We start from the raw sequence: 15985 nt of genomic DNA, 5'->3' as shown, positions 1-15985 counted from the left end.
ATTGAAAATCGCGTTAATTCGTGTCGTCTCGAGGTCTTGTACAGTGTACACTGTACAACCTTGAGGCTTTGTTTTTCTCTCAGCGCCTGTCGTTTGTGATCCAATAACTTTCGTTCTCTGTTTTCGCAGTCTTTCCACCCCAAAGCCTACTTCCTTATGTAAATCTCAACTCAAAAAAAACAAAAAAAAAAGACTACCTTCTCTGTGCTCATTCGTTTATTCATTCTTATTCGTTCGTTCGTTCTTCGACCACGTGTTTCTCCCCCATTTCCCCAGATAGATTGTCAAATTTCAATTCGTTATTTTATCGTCCATGTGATATTGTTTGATTATAGTTAGTTTTGGTTTGAATTTCCTGTAACTCGTAATTAATTAATCGTTTTCTGCCCTTGTGTGTGGCCTTGTAGTTGTACCCCCGTCGGTGTTTTGTTAACTTAAGTGTGTTTTGCTTGGCTCTTGGTTTTTTCCCTTCTACCCCGAACATAATACTGTCTAACGTTCTAATTCCCCCCCCCCCCCCCCCCAAAAAAAACAAAAAAAAAAAAAAACATTTATTTTCTTTTCTCCACGTGTACTGTTGTCTCATCCTGTATTTTCTGTCCAGGTGTGCTGTTCGCCCCACCCCCATTATCTCCTTGCCATCCACCGTTTGCCCTGTTCACGTGACTCGTGGTGGTCCCTCTCGGCTCTCCCCCCGTTGGTATTTTTGTGCATATAAGATTGTTCATAGTTCTGTTTAAATATTTTTAAATATGTTAAACCTTTCCCCTTCTGTTTTTTATTCAGTGGTATATTACAACACGCTGTTTTTCTTCCTATTTAAAAGGCTTTTCTCAATTTCCTCTCCAACTCATTCCACTTCAAAAAAAAGAAATTCAATATCTTATACGTCTCCCTCACTACATGGTCTAAATTCACATTCATTCCATCCCTCCTCCATCATCCTGAACCGGATTGCTAACTTGAAAATCACAACAAACCCAATTTGTTATCAATGTTCGTCTTTCATTAATCATCCACTTTCTAAACTCCCCTCTTGCCCATCCCATCCAAATCCCCCCCCTTGCACCTACACTCCGAAACTTCCCCCTTGCCCCTCCACTCTTAAACTCCCCCCTTGCCCCTCCACTCCTGAACTCCCCCCTTGCCCTTCCCCTCCTAAACTTCCCCTTTGCCCCTCCCCTCCTAATCCCCCCCCTTGCCCCTCCACTCCTGATCTCCCCCCTTTCCCCTTCCCTCCAAAACTCCCCCCTTGCCCCTCCCCTCCTAAACTCCCCCCTCACTCCTCCCCTTCAAAACTCCCCCCCAATCCCTCCCATTCAATTCTCCCCCCATACCATTCCTCTCCAATTCTCTCTCCTCCACCCTCCTCCTCCAAGCTGCCTCCTCCCCACTTCGTCTCCCTTCTATCTCATACCTCCACCCCCCCAAACCTTCTACTTTCCTCTGCCCCCCCTCAAACAACCCCTCACTGTGCCGCATCCCTTCACCAGCAAACCTTTCATCCTCCTCATCCTTCCCTTTCTTGGAACTCTTCTGCAACATCTGAAACACTATCAACTGCTCTCCCTACCTCCCCCTCTCATCCTTCATCTTACCCTACTCCTCCCCTCCCCTGTCCTGTACCCGATGCTCCCCCTCTCTCTTCATTAACGGTATGGACCTCAAACATCCGGGGCCTTCGCTCAAACCTGACTGATCTCTCCATACAGGTTGCTTCTGACAATCCAGACTTGATCTGCTTAACAGAGACTTTCCTCCTTCAAGATGTCTCTGATTCCTTAATATCTCTTCCTGGTTACTCCCTCCTCCGGTATGATAGACCTGAGCCTCGGCCTGGTGGTGGGGTGGCTATCTTTGTCAAAAACTCTCTTCCTCACTCTCCTTGCACTGCTCTCTTTCCTCCTCACCCGCAGGAGTACCTCTGGTTACGGCTTCCTCTCCGCTCCCACCTTTTGTTCATATGTGTTCTGTACCGTCCCCCAAACAGTGATGACTCCATCTACATTTCAATGTCTGACAACATGGACCAACTTCTATCCACTCATCCCAACTCTCTCTTCCTCATATGTGGTGACTTCAACTGTCATCATGCCACCTGGTTGGGTGTGGGTTCCTCTCTCACTAGTCATGGCACCTCAGCAAAGGACTTCTGTGACTCACTGGGATTGACACAATCTGTCAATTTCCCGACCCGGATCTCAGCCAATGGAGTATCTTCTCTTCTAGACTTGGTTATGACAAACTTCCCTGCTAATGTCTGCTGCTCTCCTTCTGCTCCAATCGGTTCTTCTGATCATGTGCTTGTCAAAGTGGACATCTCTCTGGCCATTCTCAGAGAGCCTCCTCAGCGTCGACGAGTCTGGCATTTCACTCAGGCCGACTGGGACGGTCTTCAAGCAGCCATCAATCGTCTGGATTGGTCTCCCATCTCCACTGCCTCTGACATCAATTCTTCCTGGGAATTCTTCCAAAGCAAACTGATCTCTCTCATGCACAGATTTATCCCATCTCGCCTTCAATTGTCTTACCCTTCCTCCCGTCCATGGTACACTGAATCTTGTGGTGAGGCAGTTGCCCTGAAACAACTTGCCTTTGCCTCTTGGAAGGCTAATCCAACTGAAGGAAATCTCAGTTCCTTCCACCAAGCTCGGAACAAGTGTGTGTCTACCCTCAGGAGTGCCAGGAAGCACTATCTCTCCTCACTCAAGAATGAACTCTCAAACCTGTCTCCTTCCTCCAAATCCTGGTGGCGTCTGGTCAAATCCGTTTCTGGTGTTTGTTCCCCCTCCATCCCCTCCCTTACCTCAAATGGCCACACAGTTGACATCGCACGTGACAAAGCCGAATGCCTCAACTCTGTGTTCGCCTCGAAATCCTTAGTCCCAAACCCATCTCTCTCTGTTCCCACCTTTCCCAGTCGAACCCAAATGCTCCTGGACTCTGTGTCCTTCTCTCCTGACAAGGTGGAGGAGTTTTTGTCAAACCTCGACTCTGATTCTGCAACTGGACCAGACGGCATCAGCCCACGGGTCCTAAAATCCTGCTCTGCCGCTCTATCTCACCCTCTCTCTGTTCTTTTCACCCTATCTTTTGCTCAAGGTCATCTGCCAGCATCCTGGAAATCAGCTAACATTACCGCTTTACACAAAAAAGGTGCAAAAACAGATCCTTGCAACTACAGACCAATCAGCCTGCTCCCAATTATCAGCAAAGTCATGGAATCCATCATTGCTTCGGATATGAAATCTTTCCTCTTCTCCAATGGCTTGATCTCTGATCATCAATTTGGTTTCAGACCAGGTCACTCTACTCTGGACATGCTGCTTCTGCTGTCTCAACAATGGATGGAGGTCCTGAATGCCAAACAGGAAATCAGAGCTGTCTCCCTTGACATATCAAGGGCCTTTGATACGGTCTGGCACCCAGCTCTGCTCACCAAACTCTCCTCCTATGGTATCCATGGAAATCTCCATGCATGGCTTGCGGACTTCCTCTCTGGTCATAGTCAACGTGTGGCCCTGAATGGATTTCTCTCATCTCCCCTTCCTGTTCAGGCTGGAGTTCCCCAAGGAAGTGTGCTGGGCCCTGTGCTTTTTCTGGTCTTTATCAATGATCTCTCTGACTCTCTGGAAAATCCTCTCTATCTCTTTGCTGATGACTCCACTCTCTGCCGCTCCATTCCTCTTCCCTCAGATAGGCAGTCTGCAGCCTCCTCACTCTCTGAAGACCTGGACAAAATCACAGACTGGTCAAACAAGTGGAACATGTCTTTCAATCCTGCCAAATCTCACTCTCTTACTATGTCTCTCCGAAAAGATCGACTGGACAACCCTCCCATCTACTTTCTCAACAATCCTCTCCAAGAAGTTCTGTCACTCAAGCTTTTGGGTCTCACTATCTGCCATGATCTTTCTTGGGAAAACCACATTTCCAAGCTGGCCTCCAAAGCCAGTCGCCGACTGGGCATCCTCCGTCGTGCGAAGTCCTTCCTCGGCACACCTGAGCTCCTCACCACATACAAGGCTTTCATCCGCAGCTCAATGGAATACTGTTCTCCCCTATGGGCTGGTGCTCCTGCCTCACACCTGGCTCGGCTTCACGCTGTTGAATCCAAAGCTTTCAAAATCATTGGAATCTCCCGCGATGAAGCTATCTCTGAGGGCCTTTCACTCACTCACCGCAGGCAGGTAGGTGGTCTTTCTGTCTTCTACCGACTCCTCTCCGGCCTTGCTCCCCCAGCTCTCTCCGTGCTCTGTCCCCCAAATATTCCTACAGGTCGCACAAGATCTGCCAGCAACCCTCTGATGGTTAAACTGCCGAAATCTCGGCTCTCTGCTCACCTTCACTCTTTCATTCCTCTTTTCTCCCGCCTGTGGAACAAACTCCCACACTCCCTTCAATCCCTCTCCTCCCTCCAGGTCTTTAAAACAGCTGTTCACCACCATCTCTTATCTTCCCCCATCCATAACCTTGATCTTTTCTACCCCCACTAATTCACCCCAGATCCACCTTATTTGAAATTCCAACTTATTTCCTGGAAATCCTGGCAGTGTCCATATGTTTATACCTCTCCCACCCCCCCCCCTTCACATGCCTCCCCCCCTTCACATGCCTCCCCCCTTCACATGCCTCCCCCCCAAAGCCCTCTCCCTCCCACAGATCTCTCGATGTCTCCATGTCTCTCGGTCCCTGCTCTCAAATGTTGTGTTTGTGTCCTTCCCCCTCTCTCCCCATCTTGTCTACCGCTCCCGATGTTATTTGTTTTATGTGTCTGTTTGTCTTTCTGTGTGATTAATTTTCGCTCTTTCACGAGCCTCGATCTTGTATACAAAAAAAAAAAAAAAAAAAAAAAAAAAAAGGGTATTGAGGGACACAGGAGCACATCAATCTTTGATGCTTGAGGGCATTTTGCCATTGTCAGAGAAGACGGCAACAGGTGTTAGTGTTCTTTTACAGGGGGTTGGTGGCTATGTTAAAGCTCCACTTCATGTCATCCATTTGAAGTCTGATTTGGTGTCAGGACCAGTCACCGTAGGTTTACAAGCCACTCTTCCTGTAGAGGGAGTATCTTTTGTTATCGGGAATGATTTGGCCGGTGGTCGAGTTTCTGGTAATCCGATGTTTGTTGAAAAGCCTCATATGGAAAATAACACCGCACAGTTAGAGCAGGAGATTCCGGGTATCTTTCCATCCTGTGCCGCAACTCGTGCTATGGGTAGGAAGTGCCCTGAAGAGAAGGAGAAGGTACTGACGTCACGCTTTGCACAGGCACTTCTTGTCGAGTACCCAGAAACAAAGTGTCAGCACACACAAGTCGTGGACGGAGGCAATGTTGACAAGCTCTTTGAAGGTGGACTGAACTTTGACACAAGTGAAGATGTTCTGGACTATATCTTTGGCAAATATGTACCACTCTTGGAAGTGCTGCTGATAAAAGACAGGGAGACGCAAAAGTCGAGAGGGTTTGGCTTTGTCACATTTGAAAATTACAAAGGACGCCTAAGATGCAGAAAAGGATTTGAATGGCAAGGATTTGGATGGTCGGACCATAACTGTAGAGAAGGCAGGCTATGGGCGTGGAGGGGGCTACAGAGGAGGAAAACGTGGAGGTAGTTTCAGGGGTGGCTATGGCTCCCGGGGTGGGAGTAGTAGTTTTGGTGGCGGCCGCAGTCGTGATTACTACGGAGGCTCCCAGCAGCAGCAGCGCAGTTTTGGCAACTCTCGACGGGATGACTATTACGGTGGTACCCGAGATGGGGACCGCTACTCACGTGACTACAGCACCCGACTCTACAACTGTGATTATGATTTTTATGATCAAGAGAAGAGTTGGAAGCACTGAGAGCTCAGGAGCAGCTGAGCCAAGATTCCAACACGGATTAACCCGTGAACTCCACGTTCCTAAATGTGTCCAGGCAGTCAATACTTCCAGGCCTCACCACCCAACCACCATGAAACCTGGCTCTCAGCTCGGCCTCCTTCAAAAAGTGCTATAGATTTGCTTTGCTTTGGATTTTTGATCACAACCCCTTAACCTTCATTCAAAAAATGAAACATAAAAACCAGAGGTTGATGAGATGGAGTTTGGCTTTGCAGGAGTTAAACTTGGAAATTGAGCATGTAAAGGGCAGGGACAATGTCGTAGCTGATGCTTTGTCCAGAGTGAATCAACTTTGGAAATTTCTGTAGGTTGTTTGGAAGTTTTGTTGCTTTATTTTGGGGAATATTAATTATTGTTGCTCAGGTGAATTGATAATTTGGGTTTGAGTTTTACTTTTGTTTGTTAAAAGAGTTTTTGCCTGCAAAGAAAGTTTTCACTATGTTCAAACTTTCTTTCTTGAGGGGGGGAAGTGTTACGGATTCGTCACTTCCGTTGTTGTGGTTTTCATTTACTGTAAACATTTTTGATTCCATGTACTATTATTGTTGTCGTTTGGGGGAAATAGAGATTACTATTTTCAAAAGGTAAAAAAGTTAAGGTTTTAAATGAACCCGGAACCGGACGACGACGAAGAGGAAGAAGAGGAAGATGAGGAAGGGAAGGCGGAGCGAGTGAGTCGGACAAGAAGCCGAGCTGCTTCGAGGTCTGGAGCGAACGATTGGTGAACGAGGGTCACGAGTGAACTTTCGGTTTCCCGGGAAAGGGATTCCTGCGACAGAGTTGTTTTCGCTGTGACAGATAAACCTGCGTGACAGGTTTTGCGGTTGATTCTGATGAGAATCATCGGAGTGTCGTTACGCAACCAGAACGGGCCGTCGGCCATTTTGACTCGCGCGCTTTGCGCATCGCTCAAGGTTTTTCACTTCGCTTCAACCATTCTCACCGCATCCAGACGTTAATTTGGTGTGTGTGTGTGTAACGTGGCTTTTGAGTGGGAAATATGCGGCTCGCCGATTGAGAGCCATCAAAAATCCATACCTGAAGGTGTGATTTGCCCGTCGCTTCTCGAGGACACCTTCGCTCATCTTTGGCAGTGTAACTGCCAGCCCAATGGGATTCTGGTCTCGATATGACATCGTACGGACGATCACTGGAGTGGATCGACTTTGGCTTGAAGCCGGAATCAACTTTGGCTTGAAGCCGGGAAAGAGACATTGGGGATGTTCTTCTCGCTCACTTGGAGCACAGTGAGTTATATATTACGAAACTCATGGTACCATCATAGGAATGATATATATTGATTGTACTTTTGATTAATATTGTTACAGTACCGTTATTCTTGTGTGACCTTAATACAATACTGGTTTGTTGGTAACAATTGGTGTGGTTTCACCATTGATCCTTGGCATACAGAATAACACATCTTTCTGCCGTGACTCCTCTCGGGGCTCGGAGGTACACCGTGACCGGAGTTTAGGGAGGAGTCCGAAGCTGGGGATTGTGGGTTTGAATCCTGTCTGGGTTGAATATTTTTTTTCCCTTTACTTTTTCAAGACTTTTATATCGTCTTGAATAAAGTATTGCACGATAAACAAATGCATTTTGTTCGTATTTAAAATGTATCTTGGGAAAAATGCCAGGGGCATAAAAAAGGCCCCTTTATATGGCACGTGCCATGTGGCAAGCTATAGAAAAGAAGGGACATTCTTGGGAAAAATGCCGGGGGCATAGAAAAGGCCCCTATATATGGCACGTGCCATGTGGCAAGCTATAGAAAAGAAGGGACATTCTTGGGAAAAATGCCGGGGGCATAGAAAAGGCCCCTTTATATGGCACGTGCCATGTGGCAAGCTATAGAAAAGAAGGGACATTCTTGGGGAAAATGCCGGGGGCATAGAAAAGGCCCCTTTATATGGCATGTGCCATGTGGCAAGCTATAGAAAAGAAGGGACATTCCATACCTTCGAGAAAATGTCGACCTCTAGAAAAGAAGGAACATTCAAAAAAAATCTCGTGTGCATGCTGGACTCCCCTTTTGTTTTTAGGAGGAACTAAGCAATCCTCTAGAAAGTTCATATAAAGGGGCGCCCTACATATTGTTACAGACGCGGTTTTAGATGTTCGTTTACCGAGCGGTTTGGTATGACCGCGTCCGAACAGTTACTCCCCGATTAGAACCCTATCCCGCCCGATTCCACTCGAACGTTGGCCGAATCGCGCTACGCTAAATCAATGAAGGAAAGGACACAACGGCTGGGATAAATGCAACGACACAAGGGGTACAGTTCTCAAGACCTCCGGAGGAGGATATAATTGGTGATGCAGAAACGGGTAGATTACACGGTAAGAGGTAAAGCACAGAAAAGATGGGCACTTAGACACAGTCTTATCTATCCCCGACAGACCACAGACAAACGGGACAAGACTGACTTACACAGGGATTGATGGCAAGGAAGGACAGGCAGTCGATAGCACAAGGTGCACCTTGGCTCAGGGGCAGAATCAACACGGTCCGGTCCAGAGATGCGGGGAGGTATTTTAGCGCTCGGAGGTGGCGTCTTCTCTCTCCAAGCTGAGGGCGCATCTGACGTCACCTCCCTCTTCCTGCGCATGCTCAGCGGGGAGTGACACGCCCTCGGCTCGTTGTCTCCGCCCCAGATGGAATCGGTCCGCCGCTTCTATTGGGTGCGGGGGGTTACCGGGCTCCGCCCTTGACGAGGAGCGGACAGCGAGCCCCTGCGTGGTAACCCCGTCGGAGCACATGTTCAATGGCGGCTAACCAAGCCGGAGTGAGGACGCACACTCCCCGCGCCGCCGCCGCTGTTGTTGTTGTTGTTGTTGTACCATGAGGAAGAGCTGCGGGGAGGTATTGGGAGGTCCTAAACTTTCTAACGGTGCCATACAATCACATTCTGGTGCAACGAAGAGTCAGAATTAATGGAAACGAGTCCTTAACTGACATAGACTAAGAATAACTAGCAAGATGTCCTATAGTTGTCTACGTGAGATGCGGTGGACCTGGATGCGACATTTAAATGGGGGAAATAGGGGAAGGTCGGGTCCACAGAGTGTTGTTTACAGAAAATGGGACTAGGGAATGGGGGATTGGGGATAGTTGGGAAGTATTGGGGAAATAGGGGAATATTTACAAGCGGATATGGATGGAGGCCAATCTCATATCCGCAACATTGCACCCTTCTCTACCTCGGGGCGTCCCGACCCGATAAATTTTTACTTACTTTAGTGTGGCACTCAGATGTAGTTCCCTCTACTATTAACTCAACCCTGAGTGCGACAGTTTTACAGATGTTCACAAATGAGTAAATATGTCCCCCTGCGACGTTGCACCCTTCTCCTCACAGAAACACACCCACAGGATAACCGAATCGCGGAAAGAATCCTCAAACTAAACATACAGCCGGTAGGGAGCATCATTTATACAATTGACGCTACTTTATTTACAAGACTAACCCAGGACCTGTGATTGTTCTTTCTGGGGGGGAGACAGTCTGCTCTGCATCAATGCACCATTAAAGCACCCAAAAACGCACCAAAGCACCCTCAAGCACCAATCGGTGCAGTCACCATTGTTCATGAAAATAAAAACAACAACCCCTAACCCTGCAGGTGTCTCTTGCTCTTCGGCTCCCTCTGCTGGTTATTATTATTGTCTTCCAGTTGTTGTCTTTCTTTCATTTTCTTACTGGCGGCCTATTTGCAATAAAGTGTGCCCAATGTGTCCTTTTTATTTTCTTTTATTTATGGCCCACAGGGCCGACTACGTGTGCTTCACCTGTGTGGCATCGGTGCCCTGTGGCCAAGGTCTGCCAGCAAGATTTCGGGCCCTCATGGCCGGTTCCAGCAGAGGGGCCATGCCCCAACCCATGGGGTCCATCAGTGGTGCTCGGCCACAGACATGTGGTTCATAATGTGGTGCATCGATGCAGACAGCTGGTTCTGAGAGTTCCGGGCGCATAATGGAGGACTCACGCACGCTCCCCTCGGCACCCAATGGCGCACAGGTCATGTGGGAGACAAAAGAGACAATTGAGCGAGGGATAAGGTCACAAGGGTACACATCAATAAGGCAATGCAAGGCGAAATGCGTACGGAGAGCGAAATGAGAAAGCTCGTCCCTACCGTACGTCACCCCCCCCTGTCACCTACACTACCCTTGCCCTTACCCCCTATTTACAAAATCTACACATTTACAAATTCGTCGCTAATGTCTCGTCTCCCCATATTTCTTCTACACCAAATTCGTCTCCACAATCCCTCTAGCCAAAATTTGCCATCATCAATTCATCATCAATCCTCATAAGGAGGAAGAGATGGAACAACAAAGCACAATGTCACACCCACATCATGATGCGTCTCACATTCCAAACATTTGCATCATAAAAAATAATCAAAACATGGCATGGTGTGGAGTACCTGTCACCTCAGGTGAGTGGATGCAGATGGTGCGAGGAGACTTCATCCTAACTACTTTCTAAATGACATTAACACACTTTACACGACCCGGGGTCTTTCCCTGCCAATCCATTGGCCAACTTACTCTATGGGTTCTAAAAACCAATTCCCATTGACCAAACTGTGGTGCTTCTCAATTTGGGGTCTCACTCCCCCGATTCATCTCCCGGTGCCCTCGCACAATTTCTGGGCCGTGACGTGTAGCTCTCCCAGCAGGTCTACCCACCTGCACACCTCCACCACTGTAGTTGCCACCCGAGCTTACCTGCTCCTTACCCTAACCTAACTAACTGGGGAAGGCCCTCTCGCACTCTCACCCCCTCAGTGCCCTCTCTGGCACGGGCTGCCCGATCCACACCCGGGATCCTCAGGCACCCACTGACACTAACGGCTCCCAGAGCCCACCTGCGGCCTCACCTGGCCGACATCCTCACAGTGGTGGAGTGCCCAAACCAACTACACACACTAACAGGCTACACGCCCAGCCATTTCCACAACACTAATGCACCCATCCAAATACCATTCTGTCACCCGCACCACAGATGCCAATATTCAACCACAATTTACCTATACCCTCTACCTAACACTTACACTACCCGCCCCGGGTACTCGTGAAAGGGGTCCACTCTTCCCCCATCCACACCTTCGCACCATGCACACCACTCCGTACCACTTACTCCAACTCTCTCCACACCACTCATTCCAATACTCCCTGTATTCCACACACCTGTACTTGCACACCTGTGCTCTCATACTTGGTGCCGCCTGCACCCTTCTCTCCCCCAAGCGCATTCGCGCTGATCCACAACACTCACTACTCATACACTGCTCCACACACCTGTCCAGTTCTCACACAGCATCATCTCATCTAACTACTCCCCTCTGAAACTTGCGCTTCCCAGTCGTCCCTTTAAACTATTGCGCTCCCACGTCATTATTATCCACACTAATCTACCTGCGTCCCCACTACAGGTATCAGTCACTAACTAACCTTAACGTTACCTAATGTCATCTTCGCTAGATCCCTATCAATATCCTAACCCACCCGGGCTAGTTTTCACTGCCATACACCCCATAAGCTATAGCGCATTTGCCCCACCTTACTGTGAGGGATGGTGGATTTGCCATCCCTCCACATCGGGGAGGTCCCACTATCAATTTTGCACATCCAAATTCCACAAATCAAAAATTTTCCATTTACTGCCAATTCTACCCACTATTATAAATTTCGTATCAAATCACTACTAACATCATCACAGTCCACTATATCCTAGCCTCGGTGCGTCGTGACATCATTAAACTCGGTTCGTAAAGCCGAGCAATGAATTCGGGTGGTTTGGTCGCCTGCAGGTTGAATCCGTCCGGCTTTCGGTTCAAGGGAGGTGGTTTGGTTGGACCGCGGCTCCACGCACCATCTCGGCGCGGCACCTTGCGGTCCCGGGCCCGATGGCTCAACCTCTCCCGGTCGGAACCCCGTCCCCACGAGGGGGCACCGTTCCGCCTCCTCCCACTCGCCCTTGAACCGGACCGGTCGCCTCGCCCGCCAAAGCCCGGACTCGACCGTGCGGGGCGGGGCGGGGCCAAGCCCGAATCGGCAACGACGCTTCGAAGAGAAGCGACGCAGCTTCGATCCGCGCCGGGCCCTGCATCCAACAAAGCACGCCGCGCCCCGAGCGCTCGCATCGGCTATCCGTCGCCCTAACCGCTAACCCGGTTACCGTCGATGCTTTACTTGCATGCTCACACGCATATGCTACCCCTTTCACCCTCACAAAACCCGGCGTTCCAACGCCGTCCGTACATTCCACCAACGCTCTCCCTGTTACACACCACACCTCTCGCGCACACCTCGGTCCACACCTCTCCTCCGTTACGTCCTCCGTAACACTCACCATGGGCGTACACTCTGGCATCCACCCACTAACGCGCTCAGGTGGGCTCTCCCACACTCGCGCCATGACCCACTCAGGTGTGCTTCCTCGCACACCCTCAACCATTCCAAGCGTGCATTCTCGCACCCGCTCCACCACCAACTCACTCCTCGTGTCACTCTCACCCTCGCACGTACACTCCGTACACCCCGACGTGCATTCTCGCTCGCACTCGGTTTCACTCCCACACTTTATAACACACCCACTCGCCGACGCACACTTTTTCCTCCCACGCGTGCCATTTCCACTCACACGGGACCCTTCACCAACGCCCGGATGCCATATCGATCACAATCGCGCGACAATTCTTTTGTCGCCAAACATCCTCCTGCAAAATCTACCCGCACAATACACAACAGCACGACTCACCTGGGGGATCCTTTTCTCCACGCGAACCTGTAAACTTCCATTTGGATTAAGCACAGCATCGTGATGTGAGCAGGGACTTTGCACATATTCCATTTCTCCCTGCAATTCCCGGGCTACCTCCGTCATCTCTTCAATTTTAATTCCCACTTCCGCTTTTTCTTTATTCACCTCGACGACCGTTGGCTTTAATAAAATTCCGTTTACCTCATCGGTCGCCGGCTTTTCCAAACCCCGTGTCGCGATTTCTACCCCTGTCATTGTACCCGCGCTTTCCTCCACTTCGCTCAACCAGCGCTTTTTGACCCGCGTTACCTCCTCGTGCACCCCTGGGACCCTTTCGCCCACCATGCGATCCATGGTCTCCCCACATTTTTGCATGCGGTCACCCATTCTGTCCCAAATCTTGCCGATTCGCTCCATATCGGCCCTCCTTTCGTTCGTTGTTGCTTCAATTTGGTTTCTCAATTTCTCCCCCTCTATTCTCAGCATCTCGGCGAATTGCGCCATGAAGTCCCCCAAATCAAAGCCCGCTGCTACGGTCCCGGGCGCGGCAAAATTTGGTGCCGCTGTAACCACGTGCGCGAGAGCGCCATTTTCTGCACCTGATACCTCCTCAACCACACCTTCTTTACTCTCCTCCACCATTTTCCCCACTTCTTCCCTGGGGTCCTGGGTCGATTCTACCCCACTCTCCTCTACCGGAACCCAGCCGTCTTAATCTGCCATAGCGCGACTTTCAAAATTCAGGTTTTTATTTTTGTAAAACAAAATCAAATTTCGCCGTTAATAATTTCGAGCGCGTGAAGCGCGCTTCGGGTCCAATCCCACTTCCCGACACCAATTGTTACAGACGCGGTTTTAGATGTTAGTTTACCGAGCGGTTTGGTATGACCGCGTCCGAACAGTTACTCCCCGATTAGAACCCTATCCCGCCCGATTCCACTCGAACGTTGGCCGAATCGCGCTACGCTAAATCAATGAAGGAAAGGACACAACGGCTGGGATAAATGCAACGACACAAGGGGTACAGTTCTCAAGACCTCCGGAGGAGGATATAATTGGTGATGCAGAAACGGGTAGATTACACGGTAAGAGGTAAAGCACAGAAAAGATGGGCACTTAGACACAGTCTTATCTATCCCCGACAGACCACAGACAAACGGGACAAGACTGACTTACACAGGGATTGATGGCAAGGAAGGACAGGCAGTCGATAGCACAAGGTGCACCTTGGCTCAGGGGCAGAATCAACACGGTCCGGTCCAGAGATGCGGGGAGGTATTTTAGCGCTCGGAGGTGGCGTCTTCTCTCTCCAAGCTGAGTGCGCATCTGACGTCACCTCCCTCTTCCTGCGCATGCTCAGCGGGGAGTGACACGCCCTCGGCTCGTTGTCTCCGCCCCAGATGGAATCGGTCCGCCGCTTCTATTGGGTGCGGGGGGTTACCGGGCTCCGCCCTTGACGAGGAGCGGACAGCGAGCCCCTGCGTGGTAACCCCGTCGGAGCACATGTTCAATGGCGGCTAACCAAGCCGGAGTGAGGACGCACACTCTCCGCGCCGCCGCCGCTGTTGTTGTTGTTGTTGTTGTACCATGAGGAAGAGCTGCGGGGAGGTATTGGGAGGTCCTAAACTTTCTAACGGTGCCATACAATCACATTCTGGTGCAACGAAGAGTCAGAATTAATGGAAACGAGTCCTTAACTGACATAGACTAAGAATAACTAGCAAGATGTCCTATAGTTGTCTACGTGAGATGTGGTGGACCTGGATGCGACATTTAAATGGGGGAAATAGGGGAAGGTCGGGTCTACAGAGTGTTGTTTACAGAAAATGGGACTAGGGAATGGGGGATTGGGGATAGTTGGGAAGTATTGGGGAAATAGGGGAATATTTACAAGCGGATATGGATGGAGGCCAATCTCATATCCGCAACAATATTTAGGTTAAAACCCATCAGTACTTAAAGTTTTCTGTGTACCTTGCAAACAAAAACACATAAGATAATGTGCATGTGTGTGAAATTTAACTTGTTTCAAAAATTAATAAAGTCAGTATGTACGATGTACGAGTACCAAGCAATTGCAGACATGTTGAGCGTGATGTTTTCTTCGGGACAAGCGTTGGACAAACATGATGTGGGTACACATTATAGGCAACAATTGGATTAGATGAAAGAATTGTACACATGTGCAGTGCAGCCTATTTTACCAAACCCTTTTGGACCATAATTGCACATTACATAAACCTGCAAGTGTTGACATTGCAGACATATTGGAAAAACGTGATATGTACACCTACTTCTGCAATATACTAGAAAACCAATATTATGTTTGGCATTTTAATTTTTTTACAGAAAAATGAAGGACCACGAAGAGGAGGTCCCTTTGAAATCAAGAGACTGTAACTGCATTGAAAATACATTTACTTCTTCATGTAGATGATTGAATCAAATTGGCGCCCCTTTATATGAACTTTTCTAGAGCATTCCTTGGTTCCTCCAAAGAACACAAGGGCAGTTCAGCATGCACACGAGATTTTTTTTAAATGTCCCTTCTTTTCTATTGTTTGGCATTTTCTAGAAGCCATGGAATATCCCTTTTTTTCTATACTTTGCCACATGGCACATGCCCTTATATAAAGGGGACTTTTATATGCCCCTGGAATTTTTCCCAAGAATGTTGATTGATCCATCGTATACCAACTGACGCCTTTGCAATTCACAACTAGAGCGAAGTCGATGGCATGCCATCGCAAATCCCGAAGCTTCACACCAAAAGCAAAATTGAAAAATGGCTAAATGTTCCACCAGAAATGACCCAGTATCAGATTTTGGGTTTAAAAAAATTAAAAATTCTTCTGTTTTCATCAATGTGACCTTATGACCCTGGGACATGAATCCAGGGTCAAAACCAAAAAATCGACACATATAACATGCGTCCCCTCATGTTGATTGCACATACAAAGTTTCATTTCATGTTTAAAAACGTGCCAGTAATTGCATTTTTCGGAATTTGACCTTTTGACCCCACCCCAGGGGTGGGCCCAAAACTGACACTGCTCTTGCACCTTCTTGCCATGTGTTAATCATAAATACCAAGTTTGGCAAATTTGTGCCCAACCGTTTAGAAGGTGGTAGCATGACGGATGGAGAGACAGAGCTGATTAAAATGTCTCCCCATTTTTTTCCAAAAAGCGTTGGGATAATTATGAGGTTGACCAATGTTTCCACACATCCTTGTTCTCTTTGTGATTGAATATATCAATTTTTTCATGAACCTCAGACACAAGAAGGAAAACAAAATGGTGGAGCAATTCAAAGCTTAAGGAAG

The 15985-nt window shown here is 48.7% G+C and overlaps 1 protein-coding gene across 1 annotated transcript in view; it reads right to left on the bottom strand.

Annotated features, from left to right (window-relative positions):
• Positions 1–15985, bottom strand: part of LYST (lysosomal trafficking regulator) — a 457799-nt gene that overhangs the window by 161116 nt on the left and 280698 nt on the right. The gene's annotated exons all lie outside the window — the stretch shown is intronic.

This window comes from Myxine glutinosa, chromosome 9 (genome assembly GCF_964187855.1).
Source record: "Myxine glutinosa chromosome 9, kmMyxGlut1.1, whole genome shotgun sequence".
In the NCBI taxonomy this organism is placed as follows: domain Eukaryota; kingdom Metazoa; phylum Chordata; class Myxini; order Myxiniformes; family Myxinidae; genus Myxine; species Myxine glutinosa.
The sequence above is the reverse complement of the archived record's forward strand: the minus strand, read 5'-3'. Positions and strand labels throughout refer to the sequence as shown.